General features: G+C 39.0%; 1 protein-coding gene across 1 annotated transcript in view; it reads right to left on the bottom strand.

Moving 5' to 3' along the window:
• LOC120025009 (protein kinase C-binding protein NELL1-like) overlaps nt 1-16,419 on the bottom strand; it is a 456,735-nt gene that overhangs the window by 180,232 nt on the left and 260,084 nt on the right. The gene's annotated exons all lie outside the window — the stretch shown is intronic.

The raw sequence follows: 16,419 nt of genomic DNA on the forward strand, positions 1-16,419 counted from the left end.
CACACCCTCTTAAGCTTTAGCCCCACCAATCTCTTTAAGGGTTCTGAGCGTTCTATACTAACAGCAGTCAAGCACCCAAGCTAACTTGCTAGCTACTTCCAGACACAAATGAGAGAACAGCTCACTGAACATTAATCACCCTAGCAGAGCAGGTTAGGCTTTTTTGTTATCCAGAGTGTCACATTTTCTGTTCGTAAATTCAGAGCATTTCGCTCTCGGAGCGTTCAGAGCGCACACTGGATGTTCTGGCCAATGAGTAGGGTTAATCTGAACGTTCTGACCTCACAACGACAGTCAAGCACCCAAGCCAACTGGCTAACATTGGCTAGCTTGCTAGCTACTTCCAGACACATAATGAGAGAATACCCCACTCTGACCATTTTACTCGCCCTAGCAGAGCTGGTTAGGCTGTTTTCATGTTATCCAGAGCGTTGGTGACTGTAACTGTGCTGCTGGCAACAACAAACTTATGCTTTTTTGCTGACGTTTGCTGACCCCGGCCATATTCAACGGATGTTGAGCGTTCGTAAATTCATCAGTTATTCTGCACTCTGGCACACTCAGATGAGAGCCTTTTATAAAGACATGTAGCTAGCTAGCTAAACGATTAACCATAATCCCAACTCATAACATTAATACCCTGCATGAATCTGCAGATAGCTAACCAACCAGGTTCAATGTTACCTAGCTAACATTAGGTAATAACTAGTCAAGCAAATAGCTCTGAGATATGAATAATAAGATCATACACGTAACGTTTGCTTGCGAGCCAGCCAGCTAACGTTAGCTAGCTAGCTAGCAGTACACTTTAACTTGAAATAAAACCCCTTTCTGTCAAAATAAGAAACATGTAATATCTGAAAATGTAGCTATTTAGACTATCGAACCCGTTTACATCATGGACGGACGCGTCTCCTGTCAGATGCCGTGGTTGCCCTTAGTTTGAAGTTGTAATCCGGAGACAGGTGTTTTCTCCATCTCCTTAGCTATCATACTCGAATTCCACTGATTTCACAACTCGGTCTTCCAGAAAGTGGAGAGCATACACTTAATGTTAGCTTGCGAGCCAGCCAGCTAACTTTAGCAAGGTAACAGTACACTTTAACTTGACATTAGGCTTAGGCAGTTTTATTATGCGATACATTTAAAAAAAAAAGCCATGTTCAGACAGGATTACCTCGACATACTGACCAGCTCAAATAGACAGAAGCATGCTATATGGCAGACCAATCCAAACTCATCTCTCGGCATGTCCAGCCCACTCGTTATCTCAGCCAATCATACAGTGTTTCTACCTTTAAAAGTTTTGCGCTTATGCCGTGACTGTTAGTGGTAGATGGTGGCATTATGTCATTGCACCACACTATCACAAGGTGGAGTAAGAATGCTGATCTATCAGTGGAGGTGGAGGTGTTTTCAGTCTGAGAGTCTCTCTTCTCTGGCACTAGAGTCCTACGTCAGTCCAAAAAAAACTGTCGGTGGTCCTGGAGCATTTAAAACATATTGAAGAATGAAGCCTCTTAATGAATTCCGAGAGCCGTGTCATACCAATTATTATTGGATTATTCATCATAGCAACCACTTGTTAGTATAACATTGAAAATTATGTTTGTATTTTTTTAGCGAATTCAATAATATATTTGTCCACCTTAGATGATGTGTTTTATTTACAGTAGTGTATTAATGAAGTACTCTAAAGTGTAACATTTCCAACTCCAAACCTCACGCAACTGCAAAATGTTGGATAAAGAATATAATGTACAAACTTCTTTATGCTTTCGTTAATAAAACAATGATAAAAATATTTTTTCAAAATGCAGATGTTTATTTCAACTACTCAGCTACATAATCCCCAAGTCTAATAGTATTTTTGAAATGTCTCCAGTAGATTTTCCATTCCCCCTGAAAGCCTGCTCACTTAAATGATGAATAGAGATCCTGGTCATGGTGCTACATCTGCTGTATACTTACGGCCTATTGTAACCTGGAGTCACACCTCTCCAGTACTCCCCACCCCACCCCAAACGCCACCCTTAAATAATTAAACAATGAATAAACCGCATCATGTCAGCTAAAGCGATTGAATTCACAAATACATTTGACTGTTTATAATATTGTCCATCAACCAAAAACACAGAAGCTGACTTGAAGAAAACTATGTCCATTTCGTCTGTTGTCTTTGGGTCGCAATGTCATTTTTTCTCAGATAAACAGCTCGTTTTTAATGGTAACTGTGTTAAAGCCCTTGTTATTTATTAGTTTAGATGCACTTCATATGTCTTCCACTAGATGTCGACAAGGAGTGAGAAAAGAAATGGACTGTGTAACTTGATCTGGACTCGAATTACAGCTCATGGAATGACGTGTCCTCCATTTCCTGTTTTCAGGAAGGCGCGAAGAGAGACATGGATTTGCCTTCTGTTTAGCTATCGTTATAGGCGACTACTATCTCCGGCTTTGATTTTATTTGATACATGTGACCATATCATCGTAAAGTATGTTTTTTCAATATAGTTTAATCAGATTATTGAAATTTTTTCGGGAGTTTTGCCGTGTTCCGTTCTCTTCCGTTTGTTGACATGGAGAGCGTCGTGCCACTTGGTTAGTGTGCTTGCTAAATCGAGAGGGATAATGGACGTTCCAAATCCAAACAACGATTGTTCTTGACAAAGGACACCTTGTCCAACATTCTGATGAAAGATCAGCAAAAGTAAGAAACATTTTATGATGCTATTTCATATATCTGTCGTACATGTGAACTAGTCGCCGACGCCCAACGTTTGGGTACTCTAGCTATACCGAAGCTGCATATCGTAATGAAGTTATTTTTAGAATTCTAACACGGCGATTTCATTAAGAACTAATGGATCTATCATTTCCTATACAACATGTATTTTTTAGTTATGTTTATGAATAGCTATTTGGTCAGAATATGTGTGTCAGAAAAAGTGTCAGGAAAAATCCGGACAGAGTGGGAAAAAGTAGCTAAGTTAGCATAATGTATAACCATTGATTTCAGCTCTAAATATGCACATTTTCGAACAAAACATAAGTGTATGTATAACCTGATGTTATAGGACTGTCATCTGATGGAGAAAATCAAGGTTAGTCAAAAATTATATATCTTTTGCTTGTTTGTTACGATCGCTAACTTTTGCTACTGGGAAATTGCTTGTGTTTTTGGCTATTGTGGTAAGCTAATATAACGCTATATTGTGTTTTCGCTGTAAAACACTTGATAAATCGGAAATATTGGCTGGAATCACAAGATGCCTGTCTTTCATTTGCTGTACACTATGTATTTTTCAGAAATGTTTTATGATGAGTATTTAGTTATTTGGCGTTGGTGTCTGTAATTATTCTGTCTGCTTTCGGTGCAATTTCTGATTGTAGCTGCAATGTAAACTATGATTTATACCTGAAATATGCAAATTGAGAGACTGTCATCTGATGAAGTTGTTTGTTGGTTGGTTCTTGGTTAGTTAGGTTGGCTTTGTGCATGCTACCTGTGCTGTGAAAAATGTCTGTCCTTTTTTGTATTTGGTGGTGAGCTAACATAAATATACGTGCTGTTTTCGCTGTAAAACATTTTAAAAATCGGACATGTTGGCTGGATTCACAAGATGTGTACCTTTCATTTGCTGTATTGGACTTGTTAATGTGTGAAAGTTAAATATTTCTAAAAAATATATTTTGAATTTCGCGCTCTGCCTTTTCAGTGGAATGTGGGAGGAGTTCCGCTGGCTGAACGCCAGAGCAGTACAGGTTAAAAGAGTCCATATTAACAAAGGAAATTGAAGGACTAACAGTACAGTTAGATAGCAATAAAAACGGTACCACAGAGGCACATAATAAGTTAGAGGAAAAACAAAAAGAAATGGAGGAACTTATTCAAGAAAGATCCAGTTTAATATATTATAAAAAATAAAGCGAACTGGATGGACTATGGGGAAAAATGTACCAAATTCTTTTTCAATCTTCAATATAGAAATGCTACCAAAATTGTTTTATTAAAACTTGTTACAAATGATGGAGTCACGCTTGATTCACCAAATTATATTTTGAAAGAGGAAGTAAAGTACTTTAAGAATATGTTTTCGGTTCAGGCTCCTCCATCTCCACTAACTGAAACTAATTGTATGGATGTTTTCCCTAATAATAATGTAAAATTAACATCTGTACAGAAAGACTCATGTGAAGGCCAAATTACAGAGGAGGAACTGCTTGATGCAATTGGGGCCTTTAAGGATGGGAAAACTCCAGGGCTGGATGGCATACCAGTGGAAGTATACAAAACGTTTTTTTATATACTCAAAGGACCATTATTAGCATGTTTTAACCACTACTATATAAATGGTAGATTATCAGACACGCAACAAGAAGGTCTGATATCATTATTACTGAAACAGGACCTAAGTGGTATATATAAAGATCCAGTCCATTAAAAAAATTGGAGACCTCTTACACTTCAGTGTTGTGATGCAAAAATCGGACAAATAATTCTGACAAATAATATCTGACAAAAGTATTGTCAGATATTATTCATCCTAATCAGACAGGTTTTTTACATGGACGATACATTGGAGATAATATAAGACAAGTACTGGAAACAATAGAACACTATGAAATATCGGGGACACCAGGTCTGGTTTTCATAGCTGATTTTGAAAAAGGCTTTTGATAAAGTACGACTGGAGTTTATATGTAAATGCCTAGAATATTTCAATTTTGGGGAATCTCTTATAAAATGGGTTAAAGTTGTGTATAGTAACCCTAGGTGTAAAATAGGAAATAATGGCTACATCTCAGAAAGTTTTAAACTATCTAGAGGAGTAAAACAAGGTTGTCCACTATCGGCATATCTATTTATTATTGCCATCGAAATGTTAGCTGTTAAGATTAGATCAAACAATAATATTAAGGGATTAGAAATCCGTGGTTTAAAAATGAAGGTGTCATTGTACGCTGATGATTCATGTTTTCTTTTAAAACCACAATTAGAGTCTCTCCACTGCCTCATAGAGGATTTAGATACTTTTGCTATCCTCTCTGGATTAAAACCAAATTATGATAAGTGTACTATATTACGTATTGGATCACAAAAAAATGCAAATGTTACATGACCATGTAGTTTACCAATTAAATGGTCTGACGGAGATGTGGACATACTCGGTATACAAATCCCAAAAGAAAGAAATGATCTCACTCCAATACATTTTTATAGAAAGTTAGCAAAAATAGATAAGCTCTTGTTTCCATGGAAAGGAAAATACCTGTCTATTTGTGGAAAAATCACCCTGATTAACTCTTTAGTCATATCAGAGTTTACCTATTTGCTTATGGTTTTGCCTACACCTAGTGACCTGCTTTTTAAATTATATTAACAAAAAATATTCAATTTTATTTGAAACAGCAAGCCAGATAAAATTAAAAGGGCCTATTTATAGAACGAATATGAATTCGGGGGGCAGAAATTATGAAATATTAAAGCATTAGACCTCTCACTAAAGGCATCAGTCATACAAAAGTTATACTTAAATCCAAACTGGTTCTCTAGTAAATTGGTACGAATGTCTCATCCTATGTTCAAGAAGGGCCTTTTTCCCTTTATTCAGAGTACACCTGCTCACTTTCGGTTTGAAAAGGAAAAAATTGGTTGCAATTTCAATTTAATCCACGTGAAAAGACAGAACAAATAATACAACAAATATTGTGGTTAAATTAAAATATACTAATTGATTAAAAAAAATGTATTTTTCGAGGAAATGTTTAAAAAAGGTATAATTTTTGTGAATGATATCATAAATAGGACTGGTGGAGTTATGTCACACATGCAGCTAACACAGACATATGGAAATGTCTGCTCTACCCAAAATTACAACCAATTAATTGCAGCATTACCACAAAAATGGAAGAGGCAAGTAGAAGGGGAAAAAAGTAAGGAACTTGTATGTCGGCCCTGTTTTAAAGAACATAAATGGTTAAAGAAAAGTGTGATAAATAAAAACATATACCGATTTCATTTAAGGACCAAAAAACTGACAGCTGTGCCATATAAATTGCAAAATAGTTGGGAAGAGATTTCCGATGTACCCATTCCATGGCACATGGTTTATGAATTGATACGCAAAACAACGCCGGATTAAAAACTTTTAATTTTCAATTTAAATTACTATACAAAATTCTTGCAACTAACAGAATGTTATATATATGGGGGATACAATCTTCCCAGCTCTACAGATTCTGCTGTGAAGAGGCAGAGTCATTAGATCATTTATTTTGGTATTGTCCATATTTAGCTCGTTTTTGGTCACAGGTCCAGGAATGGCTGAAGAATTGCAACATTTGCCTAGAACTAACGCTACAGATAGCAATACCTGGTGATTTGAAAAACCATAGTCATTCAATCAATAATATAATAATTATTTTAGCAAACATTTTTATTTTTTATTTACAATCTGTAGAAGCTATGAGAATAGAAAGGTTCAATTATTTTGTGAATCATCACAGCACAGTTGAAAAATATATGGTAAATAGAAATCCAAAATGGATGATGTTGAGAGATAGATGGGAGGGGTTGAATGGAGCTGAAGGGTGGGACTAATAACAAGATAAACAATGTAAAACATACGGGATCTGTAAAATGTATAAAGGTTCGGAACTTTTGTGAAATAGCACAGTTACAAATAGAAATCAAACTGGATGGACATCAGACATAGAGGAAGGACTAAGAACAAACAAGAGAGAACTATTGTAAAGTAGACTGTGTCTGTAAAATGTGTATAAGATGTATAAATTGAAGGTAAAAGCCGAAGTGTTTATTAGTTTACTCCAATTGGGGTATCGGTGGTAGGGTTTGCGGGGAATAATAATAAAGGTATATTCTTTTAAAAAGTATGTATGTCTATATAGGTATGTGTATGTATATATGTGTATATACAGTTTAAATATGCATGCGTGTATGGATATATATATTTACCCAAAAAATATATGGGGAATTGGAAATTATGCAGACAATTACATTGATGGAAGCAACGTTCTTTCCGCAATATTAAGCTGATCCACCCCTTAAATATATATATTTTTTTAATAAATAAAAAAATAACAATAAAAACCTTAGGCTACTTAGGCTACGTAACCTTAGGTAACCTTAGTCACATAGGGTGGATTCACAGGGAGGAGGTGGGAGAGAGAGGGATTGGAGTGAGAGAGGGAAAGATGGATAATATAGAGGCAGGCAAGAGAGGGGATGGGAGTGAGGGATAAGCAAGGATAAGATATGGGAGAGAGGGACGGCGGAGAGAGAGGGACATGGGACAGGTAGGATCGAAGAGAGGGATGGCATCCTCCTCACTTACACAGAAATACAGTACATAACAGGAAAATGGTTTTGGGGGGACAGTTCTGGGCCTGAAAAGATTAACCTGTACTGCAAACATGTAGGGTGTAGCTCTAGGGGTCTGGAAGCTGTTCAGTCAGTTCAAAGCCCCTGTGATTGTTCTCAGTCCTATTGTTAGCCTTCCTTACCTCCACGAAAGTACCAGAGGGAGGGGGAAAGAAAGAGAGAAAGAGAGAGAGAGGGGTGAGACAGGGTGAGAAGAAAAGTGGAATGACAGTGAGAGAGAGAGAGAGAGAGAGAGAGAGAGAGAGAGAGAGAGAGAGAGAGAGAGAGAGAGAGAGAGAGAGAGTAAAAAATGAAAGAAAGACAGAAAATAAACAAGTTTTCTATGAGGAGAGATATTTTGCTGCTACCACTGTGAGTGAATCATTAATTTTCCTTTAGATTTAATGGAGTCTCAGTAACAAGTAGCTGTTTGCCCTGTGTGCAAATATGAACTCTCTGTCAGAGGGCTTACTGTTCCAAGTACACTGTGTAATAGGGATCCCCCTAATAAATAAATAGCACTAAGGCACACGAACCCACACATGCACACACACACACAGACATAAACAGACACATACTGTACACGCACACATACATGCACGTATGCATGCACGCAAGCACACACACACACCACCGCACTTGAACGTCTGAGGGCATCACATTTTCAGGAGCTCAGTAGGAAGTGCTCACACTCCCCTGGATATGTGTGAAGATTGAAGTTCCCTGTCAGACAAAACAGTTAAAAATAAGACAGGCAAGGCATCCCAAATGATGCAATATGCCCAAATGATGCAACATTTTTCATCAAAGGGAAAAAAGTCAAAAGTGCATTTGAGGACTATTCTACTTATTTTTGGCACGGTTCAAATCTCCTCTGTGGAGCTCAAATCATTCTCAAATTTTGCACTGCATTTCTCTCTCTCTCTCTTTATGTATCCATACGTACTGTATCTCTCTCTCTCTCTCTGTGTGTCTGATACGTATCGCTCTATTTCACTCTCTTTCTCTCTCTCTCTATGTATCCCTAAGTAGCTCTCTCTCGCTCTGTGTCTTATACATGAACTACATGACCAAAAGTATGTGGACACCTGCTCGTCGAACATCACATTCCAAAATCATAGGCATTAATATGGAGTTGGTCCCCCCTTTGCTGCTATAACAGCTTCCACTCTTCTGGGAAGGCTTCCCACTAGATGTTGGAACATTGCTGCGGGGACTTGCTTCCATTCAGCTACAAGAGCATTAGTGAAGTCAGACACTGATATTGGCCGACTAGGCCTTGGTCGCAGTTGCCGTTCCAATTCATCCCAAAGGTGTTCGATGGTGTTGAGGTCAGTGCTCTGTGCAGGCCAGTCAAGTTCTTGCACACCGATCTCGACAAACCCTTTCTGTATGGACCTCGCTTTGTGCACGGGGGCATTGTCATGCTGAAACAGGAAATGGCATTCCCCAAACTGTTCCACAAAGTTGGAAGCAAGGAATCCCCTAAAATATGCTTATGCTGTAGCATTAAGATTTCCCTTCACTAGAACTAAGGGGCCTTGCCCGAACCTTGAAAAACAACCCCAGACCATTATTCCTCCTCCACCAAATGTTACAGTTGGCACTATGCATTGGAGCAGGTAGCATTCTCCTGGCATCCGCTGTAACCCAGATTCGTCCGTCGGACTGCGTGATTCATCACTCCAGAGAACGCGTTTCCACTGCTCCAGAATCCAATGGCGGCAAGCTTTACACCACTCCAGCTGACGCTTGGCATTGCACATGGTGTTCTTAGGCTTGTGTGCAGTAGTTTGGCCATGGAAACCCATTTCATGAAGCTCCCAACGAACAGTACTTGTGCTGACTTTGCTTGCAGAGGCAGTTTGGAACTCGGTAGTTAGTGTTGCAACCGAGGACAGATGCTTTTTATGCGCTACGAGCTTCAGCACTTGGCGCTCCTGTTCTGTGAGCTTGTGTGGCCTACCACTTTGTGGCTGAGAAGTTATAGCTCCTAGACATTTCAAATTCACTTACGGTTGGCTGGAGCATTCCAGCAGGGCAGAAATTTGATGAACTGACTTGTTAGAAAGGTGGCATCCTATGACGGTGCCACATTGAAAGTCACTGAGCTCTTCAGTAAGGCCATTCTACTGCCAATGTTTGTCTATGGAGATTGTATGGCTGTGCGCTTGATTTTATACACCTGTCAGCAACTGGGGTGGTTGAAATAGCTAAATCCACTCATTTGAAGGGGTGTCCACATACTTTTGTATATATAGTGTTTCTCTCTTCTATCTCTATCTCTTTCTCTCAATTTTTCAATTCAATTCAATCCAATTTGCATTATCGGCATGACGTAACAATGTACATGTTGCCAAAGCGTACTTTGGACATCATGTGATTTATTTACAATATCAACATTAATTTAAAAAATAATAATAATAATAGAAATAATAATAATCAAGATTGTCAACGGGACAATCAGTAACAACAATATTCAAGGGTAAAAATAACCATAAAATTGACAAAAACAATAGCATATAGGACATGTGCAGATAGGTCTGTCATACACCGTCCCTCATCTTATTGCAGGCAGCAATTTACAGCACTGCCAACCTACAGCTCTCTGCGGCTCCCCCCAACAGGACGGGTAGTCTATTCTCATCAGAGAGGTCTTTGAAACATTGAATCAAGGTTTCAAATTTTGGGAAATTACACTAATTGTTGTATATTTTTTAAATTTTGTCAGGAAATGCAGCTCTGTCTCAGGTTCTGCTGTTGTCCAGTGGTTGCACAGCCTTTCTTTTACAGGGAGCCAGGTTTTCCTGTGTCTACCCTTGTCAATGGCAAGGCTGTGCTCACTGAGCCTGTACTTTGTCAAGTTTTTTCTAAGGTTTTGATCAGTAACCATGGTCAAATAGTTTGCCATGGTGTACTGTCGATTTAGGGCCAGATAGCGGTGCATTTTGCTTTGTACTTGTGCTTGTGTTTTCCAATAGGTAATGTAGTTTTTTTTGACTGTGTTGTAATTTAGTTTATCTGATTGATTGGATGTTCTGGTCCTGAGGCTTCAGTGTGTTAGTAAAACAGGTTTGTGAACTCAGCCCCAGGACCAGCTGGATGAGGGGACTCTTTTCTTTGCTCAGCTCTTGGCGTGCAGGGCTTGGTAATGATATGAGAGGGGATACATGTATTTTAGATGTTTCCAAAAGTTAATTGCTATTTTTGTTTTTTGTATTATTAGTGGATATTGGCGTAATTCCTCCGTGCATGTTTTATTTGTAGTTTTCCTCTGGACATGTAGGAGAATCTTACAGAACTCTGCAAGCAGGGCTTCAATTGGGTGTTTGTCCCATTGGGTGAAATCTTGTTTTGCAAGTGGACCCCACACCTCACTGCAATTGGTTCAATGAGACATTCAATTCGTTTTAGCCAGGTATTTGAATTTTAATTAGTTTTTTAATGGCTTAGAATGCCCTGTGTGCTTTCTCTCTCAGTTCATTTCCTGCCTCACTGAGGTGTCCAGTTGAGCACATTTTTTACATAAGTCATTTGATTTATTAGGATCCCCATTAGCCGACGGTAATGGCGACAGCTAGTCTTACTGGGGTCCGACACATAATGAAAAAGACATTACAGACAGAAGACAATTTACAAACATTTAAAAACATTAACACGTAGTGTGTGTGTGTGCATCTATCAGTTACACATAAATGTCAGTACACACAACAAGTAGGTCACATGGGGAGAGGCATTGTGCCGTGAACAGGGTTGGGGAGTAAACGATTACATGTAATCTGTTACATGTAATGGATTACAAAAACATGTTAACTTTGTTCTGAACATCTCCAAAACAAAGGTCATGTGGTTTGGTAAGAAGAATGCCCCTTTCCCCACCAGTGTGATTACTACCTCTGAGGGTTTAGAGCTTGAGGTAGTCACCTCATACAAGTACTTGAGAGTATGGCTAGGCGGTACACTGTTCTTCTCTCAGCACATATCAAAGCTGCAGGCTAAGGTTAAATCTGGACTTTGTTTCCTTTATCATAATCGCTCCTCTTTCACCACAGCTGCCAAAGTAACCCTGATTCCGATGACCATCCTACCCATGCTAGATTACGGAGACGTAATTTATAGATCGGCAGGTAAGGTTGCTCTCGAGCGGCTAGATGTTCTTTAACAATCGGCCATCAGATTTGCCACCAATGCTCCTTATAGGACACATCACTGCACACTATACTCCTCTGTAAACTGGTCATCTCTGTATACCCGTCGCAAGACCCACTGGTTGATGATTATTTATAAAACCCTCTTAAGCCTCACTCCCCCTATCTGAGACACCTACTGCAGCCCTCATCCTCCACATACAATACCCATTAGGCACGCTCAAGTTTTCAGTTTTTTTGTCTTATTTCTTGTTTGTTTTACAAAAATATATCTTTTGCATCTTCAAAGTGGTAGGCATGTTGTGTAAATTAATTGATACAAACCCCCCAAAAATCTATTATAATTCCAGGTTGTAAGGCAAGAAAATAGGAACAATGACAAGGAGGTGAATACCTTCGCAAGGCACTGTGTCTGGTATTCCCTTAATAATTTTACATGCATTATACAGTGCTGACATAGTTGATGTCTTTACCATGATTTTTCAGTTTAACATGTCTTATGTTCAATCAGGAGTTAAAAGAACCTAACACTCAATGAAGTAAAATAACAACAGGTAATAACCAGAGTTAAGTGTGTGTCATTTTTACTCTGTGTTACTGTGTTGAGTAAAACACTCAAAACCATGCCCGTCATTATCATATTTCCCAGCATGCTCTATTGCAGGTTGATTTTCCGAATTTGTTGTTTCAATATCTGTGTTTTGATTGGTTGATTATTCTTATGTTACATAAAAATAAATAACACATTTTTCTAATCTAATCCAATATGTTAATAGTTGGACTTATTTGTTCCAGTTCACATGATTAGGTCGTCCCATTAGAAAATATGGCAGTCATTTTGAATGCAGGGTCCAGGTTTTAATTGTTAGAAATCCTCACTCTGGCTAGATTCCAATAGGAATTATGCATCACTTTGCAGCCAGCGTAATGTGACCTGCAGGCCTGATGTGCCCTGTAAACACAGGCTTTCCTAACATCACTGTGTTTGGGTATAACTAGGCCATCAAAAAAAGGCCTTACAAGAGTTTAATTTTAAAGGCTAATAAGGCTGATGGGACCATTCATAGAGGGTTCTAGGAAGAACCCTTCAAAGATAAAAGGGTTGTCGGTATAACCCTTCATAGAAGTTTCTAGGAAGAACCTTCAGTATGAAAAGGTTATTTGTAGAACTCTTCATATAGGGTTTTATGAAGAACCTTTGGAGAATAAAGGGTGCTAGGCATAATCCTTCATGGGTTCTACGTAGAACCATTTACAGGGGGTTCTATGGAGAACCCTGCATAGAAGGGTTCTAGGTAAAAACCTTCTGCAAAGGTTTCTACCTACCACCAAAAAGGGTTCCCCTATGGGAACAAACCGAAGAACCCTGTATGGCTGTATATAGCACCTTTTTTTCTAAGAGTGTAAGTATCTCTCTCTCTGTGTCCCTACATTTACTGTATATCACCTTCTCTCTTTCTCTCTCTCTCCCGCTCTCTCTGTGACTCTCAAGGTGACTCTCAAGGTGACTCGCAAGAGGAAATGAAACATTAAGAGAGATTTTCAATTCATAGCAGCTAAAAACAGCCGAGATTCCTTGGCTTCTCACAGAGCGCATGTGACAAGTGATGTTCCCCATCTCACCTTGTCCCCTTTCAACAAGTTTACTGCCTGCCATTTCTCTCTCTTTCTCTCTTTCCCTCTCTGTCTCTCTCTCTCTCTCTGAGAGATTGGGTATAAATATAGAGGGGAATAGAGAGATGAGGAGGGGGTAGAAAGAGCGAGACGAGGTGGGGATAGAGCAGGGAAAAGAGAGGAAGAAAGAGAGGGGGAGAGAGGGATATAGAGGGAGAGAGATAGTGAAAGATGCAGTACAAAATCGCAAAATTATTTTCTACAAATGGTGGGATCGGGAGAGAGAGGGTTGAGTGAAAGAAAACCACTACATCCATCTTTCACAAGCCTGGTTACACGCTACATACATTTTAGAGAAAGATAATAGTACATTTTACAGGAACCTTCACAGTATACCCGACAGTAAATAAGACAGTCAATTCAAGAAGAACAACTAATACGTCCAATTTAATGTCGCTTACCGTCTCAGATAAGGACAATACTACATACATTGTCTATTATAGACGGTAGGTGACCTAGCATTTAAGAATGTTGGGCCAGTAACTGAAAGGTTGCTGGTTTGAATCCCAGAGCCGACTTCGTGAAAAATCTGCCGATGTCTTGAGCAAGGCACTTAACCTTAAAACCTCTCTAGGGTAATATGGGACCTCATCAACAGCCAGTGATTCTGCAGGGCGCCAAATTCAAAACAACAGAAATCCCATAATTTAAATTCCTCAAACACACAAGTATTTTACACCATTTTAAAGCTACACTTGTTGTAAATCCAGCCAAAGTGTCCCATTTCAAAAAGGTTTTACGACGAAAGCACACCAAACGATTATGTTAGGTCAGAGCCAAGTCACAGAAAAAGACAGCCATGTTTCCAGCTAAAGAGAGCATTAACAAAAAGCAGAAATAGAGATAAAATTAATCACTAACCTTTGATAATCTTCATCAGATGACACTCATAGGACTTCATGTTACACAATTCATGTATTTTATGTTCGGTAAAGTTCATATTTATATCCAAAAATCTGAGTTTAGGCAAGACGCTACTGTTTCACTTGGCAAAAAGCCTGAGAAAATGCATAGCGCCACATTAAAATGAATGACTATGAAAATTACTATAAAATCAAACTTTTATTAAATCACACATGAAAGATATCAAATTAAAGCTACACTGGTTGTGAATCCAGCCAACATGTCAGAATTAAAATAGGCTTTTCAGCGAAAGCATACGATGCTATTATCTGAGCATAGCACCATTGTAAACAAAAGAGAGAAAACATTTCAACCCTGCAGGAGCGACACAAAATGCAGAATAAAAATATAATTCATGCCTTACCTTTGACGAGCTTCTGTTGTTGGCACTCCAATATGTCCCATAAACATCACAAATGGTCCTTTTGTTCGATTAATTCCGTCGATATATGTCCAAAATGTCCATTTTTTGGGCGCATTTGATCCAGAAAAACACCGGTTACAACTTGCTCAAACATGACGACAAAATATATCAAAAGTTACCTGTAAACTTTGCCAAAAAATGTCAAACTACTTATGTAATACAACTTTAGGTATTTTTTAACATTAATAATCGATAAAATTGAAGACGGGATGATATGTGTTCAATACAGGATTAAAACGATATGTAGCATGCCTTCTGTTTGATTGAAACGCATGTCTAGGACACCAGGAGTGCCTCGACTTCAAGATTGCCGTTTTTCTTCATTACACAAAGGAATAAACTCAACCTATTTCTCACGACTGTTGACATCCAGCGGAAGCCTTAGGAACTGCAAGCAAGTTGTTTAGAAATCTGGTTTCCCAATGAAACCTCATTGAAAAGACAGTGACCTCAAAAAAAAGAAATCTGAATGTTTTGTCCTCGGGGTTTCGCCTGCTAAATAAGTTCTGTGATACTCACAGACATGATTCAAACAGTTTTAGAACTTCAGAGTGTGTTCTATCCAAATCTACTAATAATATGCATATCTTATCTCCTGGGGATGAGTAACTGGCAGTTGAATTTGGGTATGTTTTTCATCCAAACGTGAAAATGCTGCCCCCTACCCTAGAGAAGTTAATTGCTCTTGTAATTCCCTCTGGATAAGTGTCTGGTAAATGTAAATATCCTTGCTACTTGTTACAGCAGTTTAACAGAAAAATACATATCAAATTGTAATACTACATTCTAGAGCTATATCACTACACCTCTCTATCTCATACTAAATGTGTGTATTACAAACTGCAGCACCCTAACCTATATTCTTTTTGCAGATTAAATAACCAGACCTCCCGACCTCTCCCACACAGAGCTCAACATTCAGTGTTGGAGAGGAGTTCCACTACATGTCATTTAACTACATTTGTAGTAGCTTTGGGGTGGTTTAACACAGCAGGGTCATAGTTGGGTTAGACTAAAGCACTAAAAGCACTAAATAAGCACGAAATAAACTTCAGTTAGTGATAAACACGGCTGCTAGAATCTCGACTGGATCCCCAAAATGTGATCATATCACTCCAGTGCTCTGGCTTCCTGTTAAGGCTTTGGCTGATTTCAAGGTTTTACTTCTGACCTACAGTACCGGTCAAAAGTTTGGACACACCTACTCGTTCATCGGTTTTTCTTCATTTGTACTATTTTCTACATTGTAGCGAAGACATAAAAACGATGAAATAACACATATGGAATCCAAAAAAGTGTTAAACAAATCAAAATATATTTTACATTTTAGATTCTTCAAAGTAGCCACCCTTTGTGGGAGAGATCTTCATGGGCTATACTCAGCCTTGCCTCAGGGTCGTAAGTTGGTGGTCTGTTGATATCCCTCTAGTGGTGTGGGGGCTGTGCATTGGCAAAGTGGGTGGGGTTATATCCTGCCTGGTTGGCCCTGTCCGAGGGTATCGTCGGACGGCGCCACAGTGTCCTCCGACCCCCCCTCTCTCAGCCTCCAGTATCTATGCTACTCCAGTTTCAACTGTTCTGCCTGCAACAATGGAACGTGCTACCTTGTCCCGGACCTGCTGTTTTTGACTCTCCTTCTGTCTCTCTCACTCTCTCCCTCTCTCTCTTTCTCTCTCTACCACACCTGGTGTCCCGACCTCTGAAAGCTTGAAAAGCCAACTGACATTTACTCCTGAGGTTCTGACCTGCACCGTCTACAACCACTGTCATTATTATTTGACCCTGCTGGTCATCTATGAACGTTTGAACATCTTGAAGAATAATCTGGCCTTAATGGCCATATACTCTTATAATCTCCACCCAACACAGCCAGAAGAGGACTGGTC

This window comes from Salvelinus namaycush, chromosome 30 (assembly GCF_016432855.1).
Source record: "Salvelinus namaycush isolate Seneca chromosome 30, SaNama_1.0, whole genome shotgun sequence".
Classification (NCBI taxonomy): domain Eukaryota; kingdom Metazoa; phylum Chordata; class Actinopteri; order Salmoniformes; family Salmonidae; genus Salvelinus; species Salvelinus namaycush.